Source organism: Oryctolagus cuniculus, chromosome 15, assembly GCF_051225735.1.
Source record: "Oryctolagus cuniculus isolate XC-2025 breed Fujian yellow rabbit chromosome 15, ASM5122573v1, whole genome shotgun sequence".
NCBI classification, from domain to species: domain Eukaryota; kingdom Metazoa; phylum Chordata; class Mammalia; order Lagomorpha; family Leporidae; genus Oryctolagus; species Oryctolagus cuniculus.
Window position 1 is genome coordinate 70648102 of NC_142881.1, and position 18547 is coordinate 70666648.

General features: G+C 49.8%; 1 long non-coding RNA gene across 2 annotated transcripts in view; it reads right to left on the reverse strand.

Annotated features, from left to right (window-relative positions):
• Positions 1-12034, reverse strand: part of LOC149122058 (uncharacterized) — a 40211-nt gene extending 28177 nt beyond the window's left edge. For both annotated transcript variants that reach the window (XR_016221023.1, XR_016221022.1), the window contains exon 1: positions 11816-12034. This is a non-coding gene — a long non-coding RNA (uncharacterized LOC149122058). The remainder of the gene's footprint in view (positions 1-11815) is intronic.
• Between the last annotated feature and the right edge of the window lie 6513 nt (positions 12035-18547).

Below are 18547 nucleotides of genomic sequence, written 5' to 3' on the forward strand. Positions count from 1 at the left end.
GTTAAATATCTTCAATATTTAATTAAACTTCACCACATGAAAAGTGGGCAAACACTCAGGCCTAATCAAAAGGGTTTTCCCTAACACATTACAGGGGGAGAAGGGAAGCTCACATTTCTTTGCTTGGCCCTATGCTGGGGCATTCAGTGGAGTAGTTCATTTAATCCTCTTAAAGGTCTTACAAGGAATAGGCTAATCTCCCTTGATGGGGAAGGAAACCGATGCAGAAAGGCTAAGCAACAGCCAGCCGGAACGTGACAAAGGCATGAGTTTCTTTTATTTTTTTTAAGATTCTTATTTATTTATTTCAAAATCAGAGTTATACAGAGAGAGGAGAGGCAGAGAGAGAGAGAGAGAGAGAGAGAGAGAGAGAGAGAGAGAGAGAGAAGTCCTCCAGCTGCTGGTTCACTCTCTATTTTCACAATGGCCGGAGCTACACCAACCCGAAGCCAGGAGCCAGGAGCTTCCTCCATGTCTGCCACACAGCTGCAGGGGCCCAAGGACTTGGGCCATCTTCCTCTGCTTTCCCAAACCATTAGCAGGGAGCTGGATGGGAAGTGGAGGAGCCAGGACACTTTGCTAACCCGTGGGGAAAAATTATTTTTTATTTTATTTTTTCAAAGAGTTTTATTTATTTGAGAGGTAGAGTTACAGACAGAGAGAGGCAGATATAGAGAGAGAGAGAGAGAGAGATTCCCTCAGCTGGTACACTCCTCAAAGGCTGCAATGGCCAGAACTAGGCCAGACCAAAGCCAGGAGCCAGAATCTTCTTCTGGGTGTCCCACATGGGTGCAAGGGCCCAAGCACTTGGGTCATCTTCCGCTGCCTTCAGCAGTGACTGCTAAGCCTAGTGGTTATGGTGCCAGTGCCCCATTATGGAGTGCTTGGTTTTGATAACTGACTCTGTTCGCAATTCTAGCTTCCTGTTTTTTAATTTTTTTAATATTTATTTATATATTTATTTTTGACAGGCAGAGTGGACAGTGAAAGAGACAGACAGAGAGAAAGGTCTTCCTTTGCAATTGGTTCACCCTCCAATGGCCGCCATGGCCAGCACACTGCAGCAGCGCATTGCGCTGATCCGAAGCCAGGAGCCAGGTGCTTCTCCTGGTCTCCCATGGGGTGCAGGGCCCAGGCACTTGGGCCATCCTCCACTGCACTCCCAGACCATAGCAGAGAGCTGGCCTGGAAGAGGGGCAACCAGAACAGAATCCGGCATCCCGATCGGGACTAGGTCCTGGTGTGCCAGCGCTGCAGGCGGAGGACTAGCCTATTGAGCCGTGGCACCAGCCTCTGGCTTCCTGTTAATGCAGACCGTGGGCAGGGAGCGGTGGCAGTAATAGCTTCAGTCACTGGATTCCTGCCACCCATGTGGGCCACCAGGATTGAGTCCCTGCCCTCAGCCACCATCTGTCTACTTCTCAAATAAATAAAAATTTAAAAAGATAAAAGCCTCTTCGAAAGACACCAGTGTGGTGGGCCTGGCATTTGGTGCAATGGTTGGGACACTTAGGATAGCGCCATCCCATATGACACTGGTGCTAGGCTTCAAGTCCTGGCTCCACCCTCAGTTCCAGTCTCCTGCTGATGCGGACACTGGGAGGCAAAAGTCGATGGATGGCTCAAGCAGTTGGGTCCCTGCCACCCACGTGGGAGACCCGGACAGGATTCCTGGCTCCCAGTTTCGGCTCAGCCTCGTCCTGGCTGTTGTGGGCATTTGGGGAGTGACCAGCAGATGGGAGATCTTGCCCAAAATTAATAAACACAAATTTCTAAAAAGAGAGAGAAGCCCGGTCAAAAGACGACAGTATTATTGTGGAATTTGGGGAGGGAAGAGTATGTAATAATGGCTCTTTGGTTATTTTGTTAAAGTGAGTCTTTTAGAGACCCATATTGAAATATTTATGGAAGAAATGCTATGATGTCTTGGATTTACTTGGGGATAATGCAGGCCTGGGATGGGGCTGGGAGAGAGGCGTGGGTGGGTGTAAAAGGTCAATGAGATTGGCCGAGAGTTGCCTGTTGTTGAAGCTGTGTGATGAGAGCGTGAGGATGGATGGTCCGACCATTCTGTTTTTGCGTGCACGAGGGTACTTCACAAAGTTCGTGGAAAATGGAAATGAAAAGGTAAATTTGTTTGCGTGCAAAAAATTTTGAATTCTGCAGGTTTTTTTTTTTTAATTTTTTTTGACAGAGTGGACAGTGAGAGAGAGAGACAGAGAGAAAGGTCTTCCTTTGCCGTTGGTTCACCCCCCAATGGCTGCCACGGCCGGCGCACCGCGCTGATCCAAAGGCAGGAGCCAGTTGCTTCTCCTGGTCTCCCATGGGGTGCAGGGCCCAAGGACTTGGGCCATCCTCCACTGCACTCCCGGGCCACAGCAGAGAGCTGGCCTGGAAGAGGGGCAACCGAGACAGAATCTGGCGCCCTGACCGGGACTAGAACCCGGTGTGCCGGCACCTCAAGGCGGAGAATTAGCCTAGTGAGCCGCGGTGCCGGCCAGGTTTTTTTTTTTAATACACATTTTCCATGACCTTTTTGAAGGCTCCTTGTATGGTCTGGAATGTTCCATTCTTTTTTTTTTTTTTTTTTTTGACAGGCAGAGTGGACAGTGAGAGAGAGAGACAGAGAGAGAAAGGTCTTCCTTTGCCGTTGGTTCACCCTCCAATGGCCGCCGCTGCAGCCGGCGCACCGCACTGATCCTGGCAGGAGCCAGGAGCCAGGTGCTTTTCCTGGTCTCCCATGGGGTGCAGGGCCCAAGCACCTGGGCCATCCTCCACTGCACTCCCTGGCCATAGCAGAGAGCTGGCCTGGAAGAGGGGCAACCGGGACAGAATCCGGCGCCCCAACCGGGACTAGAACCCGGTGTGCCGGCGCCGCAAGGTGGAGGATTAGCCTATTGAGCCACGGCGCCGGCTCTGGAATGTTCCATTCTAAAAGCCAATTGTCTGATGGGATTGTTGGCAAAAAGCACACACAATCGTGGGCGGAGTGCACCCACATAAAATGCTCAGAACTAGGGGGGAGGAGGAGGTGTGAGAGACCCCACTGGGGCAGGTCTGGAGGTGGCTGTGGTGAAGGGAAGCCATGCTGTGACTCATTTGTCTCATTTGGAGCTGGGGTGCGCAGCCTGTAGGGGAGACTTCCAAGGAGCGGGAAGAGCTGTTCTCACCCGCAGGGTGGGCAGCTGGGGGGAGGAGGGGCCTCCTTGGTGTGAGTCCGGGTATGTACACACCTCTGCAGCTGTGCCCAAGAGCCTCTCACTCATCTGTTCCCTGGAGCCACACCTGTCCGCCCAAGCCCCCATAGCCCTCCCGCTCATACCCTATCCCCGGCTTAGCAACCCTGCCGGTCAAGTGGGGATCAGCTGGCTTTGGCAGTCTCCCACAACGTGAATTCATTCCTCTTCCTCGGCTGAAAACACCCTGTGCTCTGTGTGTCTGCGATGAGCTCTAACTTGGCCGCCAAATTCCTCCAGGGAAAAGGCCGGGCCGAGGCACAGCCGAACCCCTCACATCTGCACAGAACTGCGCGCTGAGCACCCAGGTGCAACTGCCGATGAGCTCAGCCAGGCCCCAGGAGGTCATCTGAGAGAGAAGGCTTGGAACAGGGCCCTAACAAGCCAGCCTGCCAGCAGCCCCTTCCCCAGCCACCTCCCCTTCCCCGGGGGGCCCCCCCCAGCACTGGCTGGGAGGCATTACGACAGCCTCTCACTGCGGGGTGGGGAGCAGCTGTCCTCTCCTCTCTCAGCCTCTGCTGTCTCAGCGTGCGGGTGGCCGCGTGGCGCCCCCTCCCAGCTGTGGCTCCCCCAGGAGGCTCCCTGGGCTTCCGGAGCCTGCTGAGAAGCCTCAGGGAGGAGCTCCCAGGACAGAGACAGAGAAAGGAAAGGAGAGGTTGCTTCTAGGACCAGAAATTCCAGCAAGACCGTAACTGGGGGCCTTCCCCGTGCACGTGCGTGCACACACACACGAGGCTGTCAGGAAACAAGAGGAATGGGAGCGGCAGAAGGATTACTAGGACGGACCCTGAGCAGCTAAGCCCGAGGCTCCCCAGCCTCCCCTCCCCACCCCGGACCTCCCTGGTGCTGGGTTGTTTCTGCCCTGGCTCCTGATGTACGCCCTGGACAGTGGCCACGGGTGGAGGAGCAGCACTGGGCGCTGGTGAGGGAAGACTGCAGGGCGGAGCCCAGGGGCCGGGGTCGGGGGAGGCGCCGGGCTGGCTGCCCCAGTTTGAGACGTGGCCCTGGGTCCTGTCCTCTGCGGCTCCCCTCCTGCTTCCAGGTCTTAGGGGGAGATCTTTTGTGTCTGGGACCCGGTCAGTAAGGACATGCCCGCAACGTAAAAGATTTCTGTGTACTGGGTGCGACTCTGAAAGGTGTCGGGAGACCTCAGCATCACCAGTCACGCCCTGCGCTGGCCAGCAGCTCTGGCCACCTGGGGCCACCTGGGGCCTACTTCCCGTTGACCGCATTTGATGTCATAGGATAATAGCACTCACCACATCCACTGTCTGCATAAACACTTGTGATTCGATCCAAACCATCAGTGTCATTTTGAAGCATATTCAAGTGATTGCATGAGGAACTCCAATCTACAGACAGCTGTCCTGGCTGAAGCTGGAGGAGGAGGCTTAAGCCTCCCACGGGCGAGCTGGGAGTGGAGGAGCATTTGTGTTGCGTTTTCTGGGGGAGGGAAGGGGTCTCTCCCTTGTGTCACTTTCTAGACCTGCTATGAGCCTTGCAGACTGCTCTGAGCGCTTATGGATGTCACTCCAGCACAGTGAGTGTCTGCTGTGCCGATGTTTTACTCAGGGCACGAGAAAGCTGCCCTGACGAAGAGCCTGCCTCGGTTACCTGCATTAGTTTCCCTTCCGTCAATGCAGAGGCAGATCAGCTGGTGGCCGGGGCTGCTGAGGCAGTTTGCTCTCTGAACATACAGGAAACCTAGGGTACTTAGTGAGGGAGTGAGAGAGCGAGAGAGCAAGCTGGTTTACTCTTGGCCAGCGATGGTCAGGGCTGGACCAGGCTGAAACCAGGAGCCAGGAACTCAATCGAGGCCTCTCACATGGATGGCAGGGACCCAATTACTTGAGCCATCCCCTGCTGCCTCCCAGGGTGTGCATTAGAGGAAGCTGGAATCGGGAACAGAACCCAGCCCCTCTGGTATGGGACACAGGCATCTGAACAGCTAGGCCAGACACCTGCCCTGAAACATTGATCTTAATCCACTGAATGAGTTCCAATGAGTTACAATGTAGTAAAACACTTCAAAAACCACAGGATTGCGCCACGGCTCACTAGGCTAATCCTCTGCCTGCGGTGCCGGCACACCGGGTTCTAGTCCCGCTTGAGGTGCCGGGTTCTTTCCCAGTTCCTCCTCTTCCAGGCCAGCTCTTGCTGTGGCCTGGGTGTGCAGTGGAGGATGGCCCAAGTCCTTGGGCCCTGCACCGCATGGGAGACCGGGAGGAAGCGCCTGCTTCCTGGCTTCGGATTGGCACAGCGTGCTGGCTGTAGCAGCCATTTGGGGGCTGAACTAGCAGACGGAAGACCTTTCTGTCTGTATCTCTTCCTCTCTAACTCTGCCTGTCAAAACAAACAAACAAACAAAACAAAACAAACAAAAAACACCGCAGGATGCTGCCTGTGTGTGTGTATATGTGTGTGTGTGTATGGATTTTGGTGGATATCTATATCTATATCTATATATATATAGATAGATATACCCATTTTTGTAAGAAATACCACAATCCTCACCACAGGCCACTGCATCATCCTCTTTCACCCAAAACAAAAGCAGAAGCCTGATTTTGGTCCCTGGGGACCTGGATGGTGCTGGACCCTGACAGCTTCCCCAGTGGAACCTGAGACGCTCGTGGGAATGGCTACACTAGTTAAAAGATCTAGGATCTCAGGATTTAAGATCCCTCTGATAGCAAAATAGGAGCTCAATTAAAGCTTTACCTTCAAAAAAGGTCTCAAGAAACACACAATCCATTTTACTTCACTTAATATGTAAGGAGCATGTACAAATCAATAAGAAAAAATCCCAATGCACAAAAGAAGAAAACTGACAATTAGTGAGAATTAATAGAAATGACCAGTATGCCTTTAATTAAAAAAAACAATTTAACACCAGAGTCAGCACGGTGGCGTAGCAGGTAAAGTTGCTGCCTGCAGGGCTGGCATCCCGTATAGGCACCGGTTCCAGTCCTGCTGCTCCACTTACCATCCAGCTCTCTGCTGTGGCCTGGGAAAGCAGCAGAAGATGGCCCAAATTCTTGGGCCCCTGCACCTGTATGGGAGACCTGGAGGAAGCTCCTGGTTCCTAGCTTCAGATCGGCACAGCTCCAGCCATTGCAGCCAATTGGGGAGTGAACCAGCAGATGGAAGACCTCTCTCTCGCTCTCTCTCTCATTCTCTCTGCCTCTCCTTCTCTCTCTGTGCAACTCTTTCAAATAAGTAAATAAATAAATAAAGCTTAAAAAAAGTTCAACTCCAGTAACAATCAAAGAGATACAAATAAAAATAATAAAGACTCTAAAGTATTCTCACAAAAACTCCAGGAGCTGGCACTGTGGTGCAGAGGGTTAAGCAGCCACTTACAATGCAGCATCCCAAACCAGAGGGCCACTATGCGCTGTAGCTGCTCCACTTTTCTTCTGCTTCTCTTCCCCTTCTTCTTCTTCTTTTTTTTTGCAGTTTATTTATTATTTTATTATTATTATTATTATTATTATTATTATTTTTGACAGGCAGAGTGGACAGTGAGAGAGAGAGACAGAGAGAAAGGTCTTCCTTTTTCCATTGGTTCACACTCAATGGCCGCTGCAGCTGGTGCACTGTACTGATCCAAAGCCAGGAGCCAGGTGCTTCTCCTGGTCTCCCATGTGGTGCAGGGCCCAAGCACTTGGGCCATCCTCCACTGCACTCCCGGGCCACAGCAGAGAGCTGGCCTGGAAGAGGGGCAACCAGGACAGAATCCGGCACCCCAACTAGGACTAGAACCCTGTGTGCCGGCGTCATAGGTGGAGGATTAGCCTAGTGAGCCGTGGTGGCGGCCTCTTCTTCTAAGAATTATTTTATTTGAAAGAGTTACAGAAAGAGGTCTTCCATTCCACCAGTTCACTCCCCAAATGACCACAACAGCCAGGGCTGAACTGATCCAAACCCAGGAGCTTCTTCTGGGTCTCTCATGTGGGTGTAGGGGCCCAAGGACTTGGGCCATCTTCTACTGCTTTTCCAGGTCATAGCAGACAGCTGGATTGGAAGTGGAGCATCTGGGATTTGAACTGGCACCCATATGGGATGCTGGTGCCACAGGCTGGGGCTTTAACCTGCTGCGCCACAGCGCTGGCCCCTAGCTGCTCCACTTCTAATATAGCTACCTGTTTATACACCTGAGAAGGCAGTGAAGAACCTGCCCGGATCAAGGTGCAGCTATTTTAGACTAGGCCTAACCGGGCCCTGGACCCTAAGCTAAAAGCTCCTAATAAAAGAGAAATAAACTCTCCTTGTGATAAGCTCCCCTAGCAACAGCCAATCAGCAGATAGCAGGGAAATCTCTAAAGTTCCAGGTGTCTTTTCAGGCAGTTAAGGTGACTGATTCTATCCCGAGACCCTGCAGTTTGGCAGGTTCACCCTAGCGGCTCGGACCCTAGACTTTAGCCAATCATTTTAAAAAGCATCAACCCCAAAGCCATCTAACCACCTTTACTAGGTCCATTCCCACCACTGGACGCACTAATCAGCTTAAGAGAGGTTTTTTGAATTTCCCACGGGATGAGATGATTTGCTGAATGGTGCTATAATGTATAGAATGTCTCTGAAAACCCTATATAAACCCCGCAAAGGAAACGGGATGGGTCCTTGTCAGAAGACTGCCGGGACAGTTGGAGGTGTGGACCCTAGCCTGGGCCAGAACAATAAACCTCTTTGCTTTGGCATCACCAAATCTCTCGTTGGGTTAACTGAGTCCGATCCGACACCGGTCTAACAGCAGCAAAGGATGGTCCAAGTCCTTCAGCCCTGGCCACCTACGTAGGAGACTGAAGGAGTTCTAGGCTCTTGACTTCAGCCTGGCTCAGCCCCAGCTGCTGTTGTGGTCATTTGGGGAGTGAACTAGCATATGGAAGATCTTTCTGTCCGTTTGTCTGTCTCTCTTTCCTTTTCTGTTGCTCTGCCTTTCAAATGAATGAATGAATGAATGAATGAACAACAAACAAATGAAAACTCTTTTGAATTAGTTCCAGCTTCTAGATTTAGCTATAAGTTAGAAAACACAAGGGGCACAGAAACACTTAAATGACCACATGGGGTTGCAATTAGCCAAGTCTATGTGGAGAAATTTACAGGACAAGCTTAGCTTCTTCAACAAATGGATTTTAAGGAAAAAGAATGGAGTGAGAACTTATTTAAACAGATTTAACAGACATATTACCAAACGCACACCTTATTTGAACCAAACAAATGAAATGCTAAAATATATAGCACAACCAGAATGCTTTTGAATATTGATTAAGTATTTGATGATACTAAGGAATTATCGTCCATTTTTGGAGTGATAATGGTAGTGCAGTTATGTTCATTACAAGAGTACTGATCTTTTAGAAATACACAAAGACATATTTATAGATGAAAATATGTGTGCCTGAATTTCCTTTATAATATCTAAGGGAAATGAGACAGAGTAGAGATTATACAAGTTGGGAGGCCCTTACCTAAATGCTTGGGGTTGGAATTACATTGTGGCCATTTGAGGAATGAACCAGCAGATGGAAGATCTCTCTCCTTGCCTTTCCCTCCCTCTCTCTGCAACTTTGACTTTCAAATAAGTAAATAAATCTTTTTTAAAAATTACAGATTTTTGGAGGATTTCAGATTTTCAGATTAGGAATGCTCAACCTGAATTGTACTTGTTGAAACAGGGTTGGCAGATACATTATACTGTTCTATTTTTTGTAGTACATTTTTTAAAAAATTTGTTTATTTTTTGAGAGGTAGAGATACAGACAGAGAGAGACAGAGAGAAAGTTCTTCCATCCACTGGTTCACTCCCTAAATGGCCACAATGGCTGGAGCCGAGACCATTCAAAGCCAGGAGCCAGGAGCTTCCTCCGGGTCTCCCATGCAGGTGCAGGGGCCCAAGCACTTGGGCCATCTTCTACTACTTTCTCAGGTGCATTAGCAGAGTGCTGGATTAGAACAGATGCAGCCAGGACAAGAATAGGCTCCATATGGGACGCAGGCACCGCAGGCAGAAGCTTACCTTACTACACGATAGCATCAGCCCTGTGCAGTATATTTTTGAATCAAAAATTTTTTTGTAGGGGCCGGTGTTGTGGTGCAGTAGGTTAATCCTCTGCCTGCATCCCTATGGGCGCCGGTTCTAGTCCCACCTGCCCCTCTTCTGATCCAGCTCAATGCTATGGCCTGGGAAAGCAGTAGAAGATGACCCAAGTGCTTGGGCCCCTGCACCCATGTGGGAGACTGGGAGGAAGCACCTGGCTCCTGGCTTCAGATCAGCACAGCTCCGGCTGTTGCGGACATCTGGGGTGTGAACCAACGGAAGGAAGACCTTTCTCTCGGTCTCTCCCTCTCACTGTCTATAACTCTACCTCTCAATAAATAAATAAATAAATAAAATCTTTTAGAAAATTTTATAAACAAAAGTAAGAAAAAAATGGATATTATCTTCAACCTGAAGGTTATACACGAAATGTGTGAATAGAGGAGTGAGTGGTGTGGTCCAGTGGTTAAGCCACTGCCTCCTGTATGGAAGTGCCAGTTTGAGTACTGGTTATTCCACTTCTGGTCCAGCTCCCTGCTGATGCTCTTGGGAAGCAACGGATGAAGGTTCAAGCACTTTATTCCTGCTACCTATGTGGGAGACCTGGATGGAATTCCAAGTTTATAGCTTCAACCCAGCGCAGTCCGGATTCTTGCAGGCCTGGGGAGTGAACCAGCTGATGGAAGATTCTCTCTTTCTCTCTCTCTCTCTCTCTCTCTCTCTGTCTCTGTCTCTCTCTCTCCTCCCCTCTCTCTATGTTGCTCTGCCTTTCTAATAAATAAATCTTTAAAAAGTGAACTTATATTCATGCATGTATTTATACTTTCCTCTTTATTTTTTCTTAATCTGTAGCTTCTAAACATACATAATCAGAAGAAAAAAAATATTTTAAAGGAAATTCACATTAAAGTGTATATACCAATTGCGGCTACAGGGGCCACAGAAAGTCAGCCAGTCGCAGGCTCTGCTGGGTGCCCTCAGCTCTGGGAGTGTGAGGCCGGGCAGAGAGGAGCTGGGCCAAGGAGGATTTGTACCGAGGGCCTGGGCAGGCACTCGTCGGCAGCCTTGTGATGAAACGGCTGATTCTCCTGAACAGGTGCAGAAACGGAGGCTCAGAGAGAGCCCTGGGGTTGTCCAAGAGAGCCAGCGTCCTGTGTGTGGATGCCTGCTCTTGGCCGGGCACATCCCGGGGTCAGCAGCAGGTGTGTGTCACTCCTCCTCGATGAGCCCTGCCTAGGGCCCGGGGCCTTTCCTGGAGTGCCCACCTACACAGGTCATGGGGCCCCAACAGGGCCCCGGGAGGCTTCTGTCCCAGCACAGGGCCCAGCGAGGGGACAGGAGGGCTGGGTGCTTGGTGAGGGCTCTGAGCCTTCCCTCCCCTGGGCACTCGGATGAGCCACAAGCACTCTCTGGCTTGCACCCTGCACAGTGCTGTGGAATGTGCAGTTCTGGAGTGACCTCTCTGTCACTGTCATCCTGTCTGTGCCCCACCTGTGCAGGGGCAGCCTGAAGACCACCGGCATGAGAAGGGGAATTAAGCGGACAATGCAAAGCTTGGAACTCAGCCAGGGGCGCACGCATGGGGGTGGGGGTGGGGGTGCTCGTTCCCTGTTCCTCCACTCAAGGCAGCTCAGCCTTCAGGAAAGCTCTCCGGCAAGCTGGATCCTGGGGGCCTGCATTATGGATTAAGGTGCTGTCTGTGACGCCAGCACCCCATATCAGGACGCCGGGTTGAATCCTGGCTGCTCCACTTCCAAACAAGCTCCCTGCTAGCCTGGGAAAGCAGTGGACCATTGGTCCAAGTGCTTGGGTCCCTGCCACCCACATGGGAGACCCCGATGGAGTTCCCGGCTCCTCATCGGCCTGGCCCAGCTCTGCCTGTTGCAGGCAACTGGGTAGTGAACCAGTGGATGGAAGATCTCCTTCTTTTTTCAAATAAATAAATACATCTTTTAAAGAAACAAACCTGGAATCTGACTCTGTCCCCACACGGCAGGGGCCGTCTGCCTGGCTCCAGGATGGCCGGATGGCCGTGTGGGGCCCTGCCTGGGTCACTGGCCTTGGAGCTCAGCTTCCAGTGCATGGCCCTGGAAAGCCAGGCCTGCTCCCAGCTGGCCTCAGGGCTGCCCCACCCTACAAACTTGACCTTTTACCCCTTCCTGTCTCCTTTCACCAGCAGTTTGGCACCCCCCCCCCAGCTTTTCTCAACTTTCTCAATAGGTTTTTCTGAAAACATCGGTCTCCGTCTCTCTCCATTTCAATCCTTGTTTCTTGCTCTGTTGCTCTCAACTGCTTTTGTTTTCTGCCCTAACTGGTATCTGTGTTTCTCCAAAACCTCTTTCTAATCCCTTATTTCCCCTCTCCCCTGTCTCTCTCTGTGCCTCTGTTCCCCGCCGGTTCAGTTCTGTCACTCCCTCCTTCCCTCCCTCCCTGCCTGGCATCTCTCTCACTCGCTCATCCCCACCTTGCCCTCGGCGGGCCTCCCGGGCTCCCAGTCCCCTGCCCGCATCGCGGGCCCGCGGCCCCTACTCACCGGCCAGAGCGCCCGCGGCGCGGAGCAGGGCGAGCCCGGCCAGCGCGCACAGCAGGGGCCGCATGATGCCGGCGGGACCGAGCGCTGTGCGCGTCTGCCAGCGACAGCCCTCCGCGGGATCGCGCCGGGCCAGCCCGGGAGGAAATGCTCCCAGCCCGAGCCAAAATTCCTGGGCGGCTCCGGGCTTTCTGGCTCGAGTGAACCCGCCCCCTCCCGAGTCCCTCCGCACCCCAGGAGCGGCGCGGAGCCCAGAGACCCCCCGCGGGCGGAGGGGCAGTCGTGCGGGACTGGGAGCGTTCCCAGGCAGCGGCTGCATGCCGGGGCCCCGGGCGCGGGGTGCAGGGCGCAAGGGGAGGCTGGGCGGCAGCTCCGGGGTTCAGGCAGTCGCTGTGAGCTCCTTGCACAGACGGGTAGACTGAGTCCGCTGTCACCCACAGCTGTGGCACAGGCGCCAAAGCCCCCCCCTCCCCCCAGGTGCGAAGAAGCTTTTCTCCACGAGGAACAAGAAAGGGCTCCGATGGCCTCAGACAGCGTCTGTGGGATCGCAGGCTTGCTGTTGGGTCTTCTGTAGGAAGTCCTTCTTCCGGGAAAGAAGGGACAGTGATGTGAAAAGATGCTTTTCCAAAAAAACGTTAAATCAGGAGCTAAAGATTTTATCGAACTCATTAATAAGGGATGCACCCTAGAAAGTCACTATCAGTCCAAAAAACAGACACAGATCTGTAATATTTTTCTTTATTTATTTTTATTTTTTTGACAGGCAGAGTGGACAGTGAGAGAGAGAGACAGAGAGAAAGTGAAAAGTTAAAATTGTATATGTGCGGGTGTAAAAAGTTAAGCTTAAGCTTACAGGTTATAACATTCCTGGTACAGCTGTAAAAATAAGACAGAGTGAAGTAGCACCTTGACAGTAGGGACTCCATTTTGGAGCACTTGAGACTCCATTCTGAGAAAGCACCCCCCCACCGTGAGACTCTGGTCTGAAACTATGATCTCAAATAGTCGGACAATAGCAGTGCACTACATCACCCTTGGCAGAGCACAAAAACCCCCTAGCATGATTGCTCAAGTGGCACCTGGGTTACCTGGGCTAATAATAAAGATGTGATTTGTCTGTGTCTTACATTAATGTCAAGTCCTAATTGCTAATTGTAATCTTGTAACTGGTATTGTCAAGATTATGATGAATATTAATTTCACTTAGGTTTTAGGTTATGTTGACCCCAGTAACCATATACTCTCTTTTGATTTTATGTACTCTCTTTTGATTTTAGCAACTGTGTATAGCAACCATGCATAGCAACCATGTATTCCCCCCCTTCCCGGTTTTGTGGTTTTTGTCTTTATAAACCCTAACCTTTGGTTATTCGGGGCTGCTCTGCTCATGTATGATCGGACAGCCCCAGCATGCTGGATAATCAATAAATCTTTAACCCTTTGCTGGTTGCATGAGAGAAAGGTCTCTTGGAGTCGTTCCTCGGGTGGTGGGCTTTTTCGGACTCTAACAAAAGATCTTCCTTTTTTTTTTTCCCCCGTTGGTTCACCCCCCAATGGCCGCGCTGATCCGAAGCCAGGAGCCAGGTGCTTCCTCCTGGTCTCCCATGGGGTGCAGGGGCCCAAGCACTTGGGCCATCCTCCACTGCCTTCTCAGGCCACAGCAGAGAGCTGAACTGGAAGAGGAGCAACCGGGACAGAACCTGGCACCCCAACCGGGACTAGAACCCGGTGTGCTGGCGCCGCAGGTGGAGGATTAGTCTATTGAGCCTCGGTGCCAGCCTGAAATACTTTTCATCAAAGTTTTTGTTTAGTTATTTGAAAGGCAGAGTGAGAGAGAGAGAGAGAGATCTTCCCTCCCTATATGGCCTCAAGGGCAACAGTTGGGCCTCACCTGCTGCCCTGTACCTTATCTGATATAGACTGTGATATGGTGCAAATAGAGGCAGGAAGGCCTGGAGTCACCTGAACCTGTACAAGTGGCAGGACTGGCCTATCTAGAGACAAAAGAACTATTTTGCATTGCTATCAGTTGTGGACAGTTTGCAGCTCTGTAAAAGTAAAAGGCCCCAATACAATCAAAATCAGAGTGTTCAGCAGAGGCTTAAGCCTTGCATTAGATAGGTAAACTCACATCTGCCTTTAGGGCATTCACAAAGCAGTAAGGCTTATAATCTTAACAGACCTCACCTAGGGTAGGAGTATGCATGCACCTAGGGTAGGAGTATGCATGTCTGGCCTCTCTGATCTGCCCTGGAGACCCTCACAGGCCCCTTTCTACAGATCAGCTGTGCAGTCTGATTTGAAGCCCTGAGATAACAATACAAAGCACACACACACCTTGCAACTCTGTTACCTTCTTCCTCTGGAAGCAGACTTTGTGGGTTTCTTAATTCTAAGAACTGGATGGGATTTTAAGGCAGCTTCAAAGCATCCTGCAGTGGTTTAGAAGAGAACAAGTGGAAATTCCCCACCCCCTTTACAGAACAACAAATGCATTAGAAAAGGTTGAGTTTTGGGGAAAACAAAAGGCCCAGCCCTAATGCATCTGTTGTTGTTTTGCAGCTCCAAATGGAGCACTTTCATCTCATGCCTTGGGGCGGCCCTGAGGATCCAGCCTCCCTCTCCACCTTCTCCTGGGCTGTGGCCATGGCTGTGGCTGTGGCTGTGGCCGTGGCCGTGGCTGTGGCTGTGTGGCTGCCACATGAACCGTAACTCGCACTTCCTCCTCCACAGCAAAATAAGAAATTCTGAGTCAGTGAAGGAGATTTGGATCTACAATTTAAAAAAAAAAATTCTCCTGGGAATTATGATGCCCAGATGAGCTGGTTTAGAAAAAGAAACGGTTTATTCCAGGAATGCCAAGAATGTGGTAGGACACTCCTGGGTAGTTTAGCCAGGTGGAAAGTTGTCAAAGAACAGCCAAACCCACAAGGATTCTTACAACGCACACAGCCAGTGGGCTTCAGAAAATATTTTGAATTTAATGTTATAAAACTGTATACAATGCTTCCTTGTGGTGGAGCACGGAGTGAGTATATGGAGTATAGCATGAAAACTGCCACTCACTACACTCCCCATGCTCAAGGGTCCCGTTCAGGCCTCTTGGTTTAGCAGGCTTTTCCTTACCCATCTTGTGTTGCCCATCTGTATAATGCAGATTAAGACATAAACATGTAGACATTGGAATGCAACATGAGATTTTATTTAAAAAATTTTATTTTATTTATTTGAGAAGCAGAGTTACAGAGAGAGAGGGGGACACACACACATAGATATCTTCCATCTGCTGGTTCACTCCCCCAATGGCCTCGATGGCTGGGGGACTAAGCCAGGGATCAGGAGCTTCTTCCTGGCCTCCCATGGGGGTGCAGGGGTCCAAGCACTTGGGCCATCCCCCTCTCCCTTCCCAGGCAGGTCAGCAGGGAGCTGAATAGGAAATGGAGCAGCCGGGTCTCAAACCAGCGCCTGCATGGGATGCCGGCACTGCAGATGGCGGCTTTAAACTTCTACACTGTAGTGCTGGCTCCGACACGAGATAATTTTAATATTTTTTATGTTCATGTTTATCTCTGCTGTAGCATCAAATACTGAAGATTGTTGAACGTGAGTACAAATCCTTTAAAGAGTTGCAAATTATCTGGAGCATGTTAGCCTGCTGCCCAGGGTGCTCCCATCTCCCTGAGAGCACCAGTTTGAGTCCTGGCTACTGCATTTCCAATCCAGATTCCTGCTAGTGCATCCTGGGAGGCAGCAGAAGATAGCTCAAGTGCTTGGGCTCCGGCAGCTTGGGGGAGGCCTGGATGGTGCTCCAGGTGCTTGGTGTCAGCCTTGATTAGCTCAGGCTGTGGCAGGTAGTTGGAGAGTGAGCAGGCAGATGGGAGCTCTCTCTCCCTGCCTGTCACTTTACCTTCCAAATATATGAAAACAAACATTTAAGAATAGGAAGAGTTGCAAAATATCCCATGAGTAGATGCATCCTTATTTACATCATTATTTTTATTTTCATGATGGACACATAGGGTATTTCCTTTTTCTCCCCAAAATAAAATGTGCCTCAAAGAATATCTTTTTTGCATATATCTTTATGCACTATTAGATATTCATATATTTCTGAAAGGCTAGATTCTTGGAAGAAGAATCATTGAGTCAGAGGGTCTTTGATATTTTGCTGAATATATCACAAACTGTCCCCCAAACACTGGAGTGGCAGGGCACAGAGAACTGAGCTCCAGGTGCACCCCGCTCCATGGGAACCTGTACTGGAACCGCACTGCAGGAGTGCCATTCACAGACAATACTTTTGGCGCGGAAGAGCCTGGAGGTGGAAGAGCTGTGGCCCTGTGCATTCTGCAGTGCCGGATATTTACGTTTTGAGATTTTGATGATTTTACCTTGTTTTTATTTATTTGCTATTTAGAGTGAGGGTTGAGCTTTATTTGCCTATTCAAATGTTCTTTTTCCCCCCACTTCTCCCCTTTACATACTTTGATTATTAGTCTACTGCCTGTTGTTCCAAGCATCTTTGAAAAGCTCATGGATATTATGCATATTATGAAAAAAACTGCATGGATTTCAAAATTTGTTTTGCCAAACAAATTTATTTTCTAATTCCATTTTTCCACAAACTTTTTTAAGTCCTCTCCTATATGTTGGCAATGTTTTCTTTCTGCCTCCCATTGTCGTGAACTTTGTGGTCTCTTTCATCATAGAGAAGTTTTAGATATCATGTGGCGAAATCTCTGTGTTTTCTTTTATGGCTTATATAAGTTTATCACAACTTACTTATGATTCTTCACATCGAGACTATAAAAATATTTTCCAATATTTTCTCCAAATAGTTTTAAGGTTTCTTAAAGACAAAATCTCTAACCCATCTAGAATTTCTATGTGGTTGGGAGGAAAGATTCAAACATAAAACATTTTTTCCCAAATGGACATCCAAATATCCTAATATGCTTTATCACATCCTGTCTCATTTAGCCACTAATTTGAACATGACATAAATTATTGGCTGGCTATTTAGTGAGGACTGGAAAAAAAGTCATCACATCTGTGCTAAGGTCAAAGAAACAAAAATCAACATAGCCTTATATTTTCAATTAATCCTGAAAGTGTTATCTGATGAGCAGACCCCGACAGTAAAACAACAAATTCAAAGATGTAGAAGTAGGGGCTGGCGCTGTGGCCTAGTGGGTAAAGCCGCTGTCTGCAGTGCCAGCATCCCGTATGGGCGCCAGTTTGAGTCCTGGCTGCTCCACTTTTGATCCAGCTCTCTGCTATGGCCTGGGAAAGCAGCAGAAGATGGTCCAAGTCCTTGGGCCCTGCGTCCACATGGAAGACCCAGCAGAAACTCCTGGCTCCTGGCTTTGGATTGGCACAGCTCCAGCCGTTGTGGTCATCTGGGAGTGAACCAGCGGATGGAAGACCTCTCTCCCTCTCTCTCTCTGCCTCTGCCTCTCTGTAATTCTGCCTTTCAAATAAATAAATAAATCTTTTAAAAATAGAAATAAAGGGACATTTTCTTACTAAGATAATTAATGTTACCTTTTTAAAAAATATGTATATATTTATCCATCTGAAAGGCAGAATGAGAGAGACAGAGAGAGCTTCCAGCTGCTGGGTCACTCCCCAGATGGCCTCAATGACTGCGGCTGGGCCAGGCGAACGTCAGGAGCCAGGAGCGTTATCTGAGCCAGCAGATGGAAGAGCTCTCTCTCTGTCTCTCCCTCTCTGTAGCTCTGACTCTTACATATATAAACAAATAAATCTTAAAAAGAGAGAGAGATAGCTATTTGGAAATCAACTTATTTCCTTGTGCCAATGGAAACCAGCCCAAACATGTAGAAGAAAACTGAGCAAGAAGATAACAGGGATCCAGTTCACTATGTCCTAGGAAATAGGGGCTGGCCACCCCTCTGGGGATGGAGATGGAGGCCACTTGGACCAGTCTCGCTGGCTGGGAGGGTCTGGGCTGCACAAAGCCTCTTTCTCTTCTCCTTCTGGCACCAGCCAGTATTTCCAGAGCCACCAGCAGAAAGATCCAGGCCCCGTGGCCAAGGCCCACTGCCTCTCTCACAGACGGAGAGGGCTGCTAGCACACGGTGCACGGATCATGGCAAGAGAAAGGAAACGGGAAACGAACAGTGAAATTAATAGGGGCACTGGAACCAGCAGCAGGAATCAGGGAAATATGCCAACCATATGTTGGGCTTCAAAGCATGTTGATGGCCAGCTGGGGCTAATTATAAAAGAGCTTCATTATTTACTTTTGTTCTGTGATTTGCTAAACTTATCCCTGAATAACTGAACTTATCTCTGAACCAGGCATTCTTCAAAGGCTGTATATGCAATATCTTTATTAGTCTTTGCAGTACTAATTATATTTAAGTTTCTTCATGTGCATCTTTCAGATAAGATTTGTTAAATATATTTCATCCAGGGTTACAGGTGGATCTGGTTCCAGGATCTTTTTTTGACAGGCAGAGTTAGACAGAAAGAGAGAGACAGAGAGAAAGGTCTTCGTTCTGTTGGTTCACCCCCTAAATGGCTGCTACAGCCAGCGCGCTATGCTGATCCGAAGTCAGGAGCCAGGTGCTTCCTCATGGTCTCCCATGCGGGTGCAGGGCCCAAGCACTTGGGCCATCCTCCACTGCCTTCCCAGGCCACAGCAGAGAGCTGGACTGGAAGAGGAGCAACGGGGACAGAATCTGGCACCCCAACCAGGACTAGAACCTG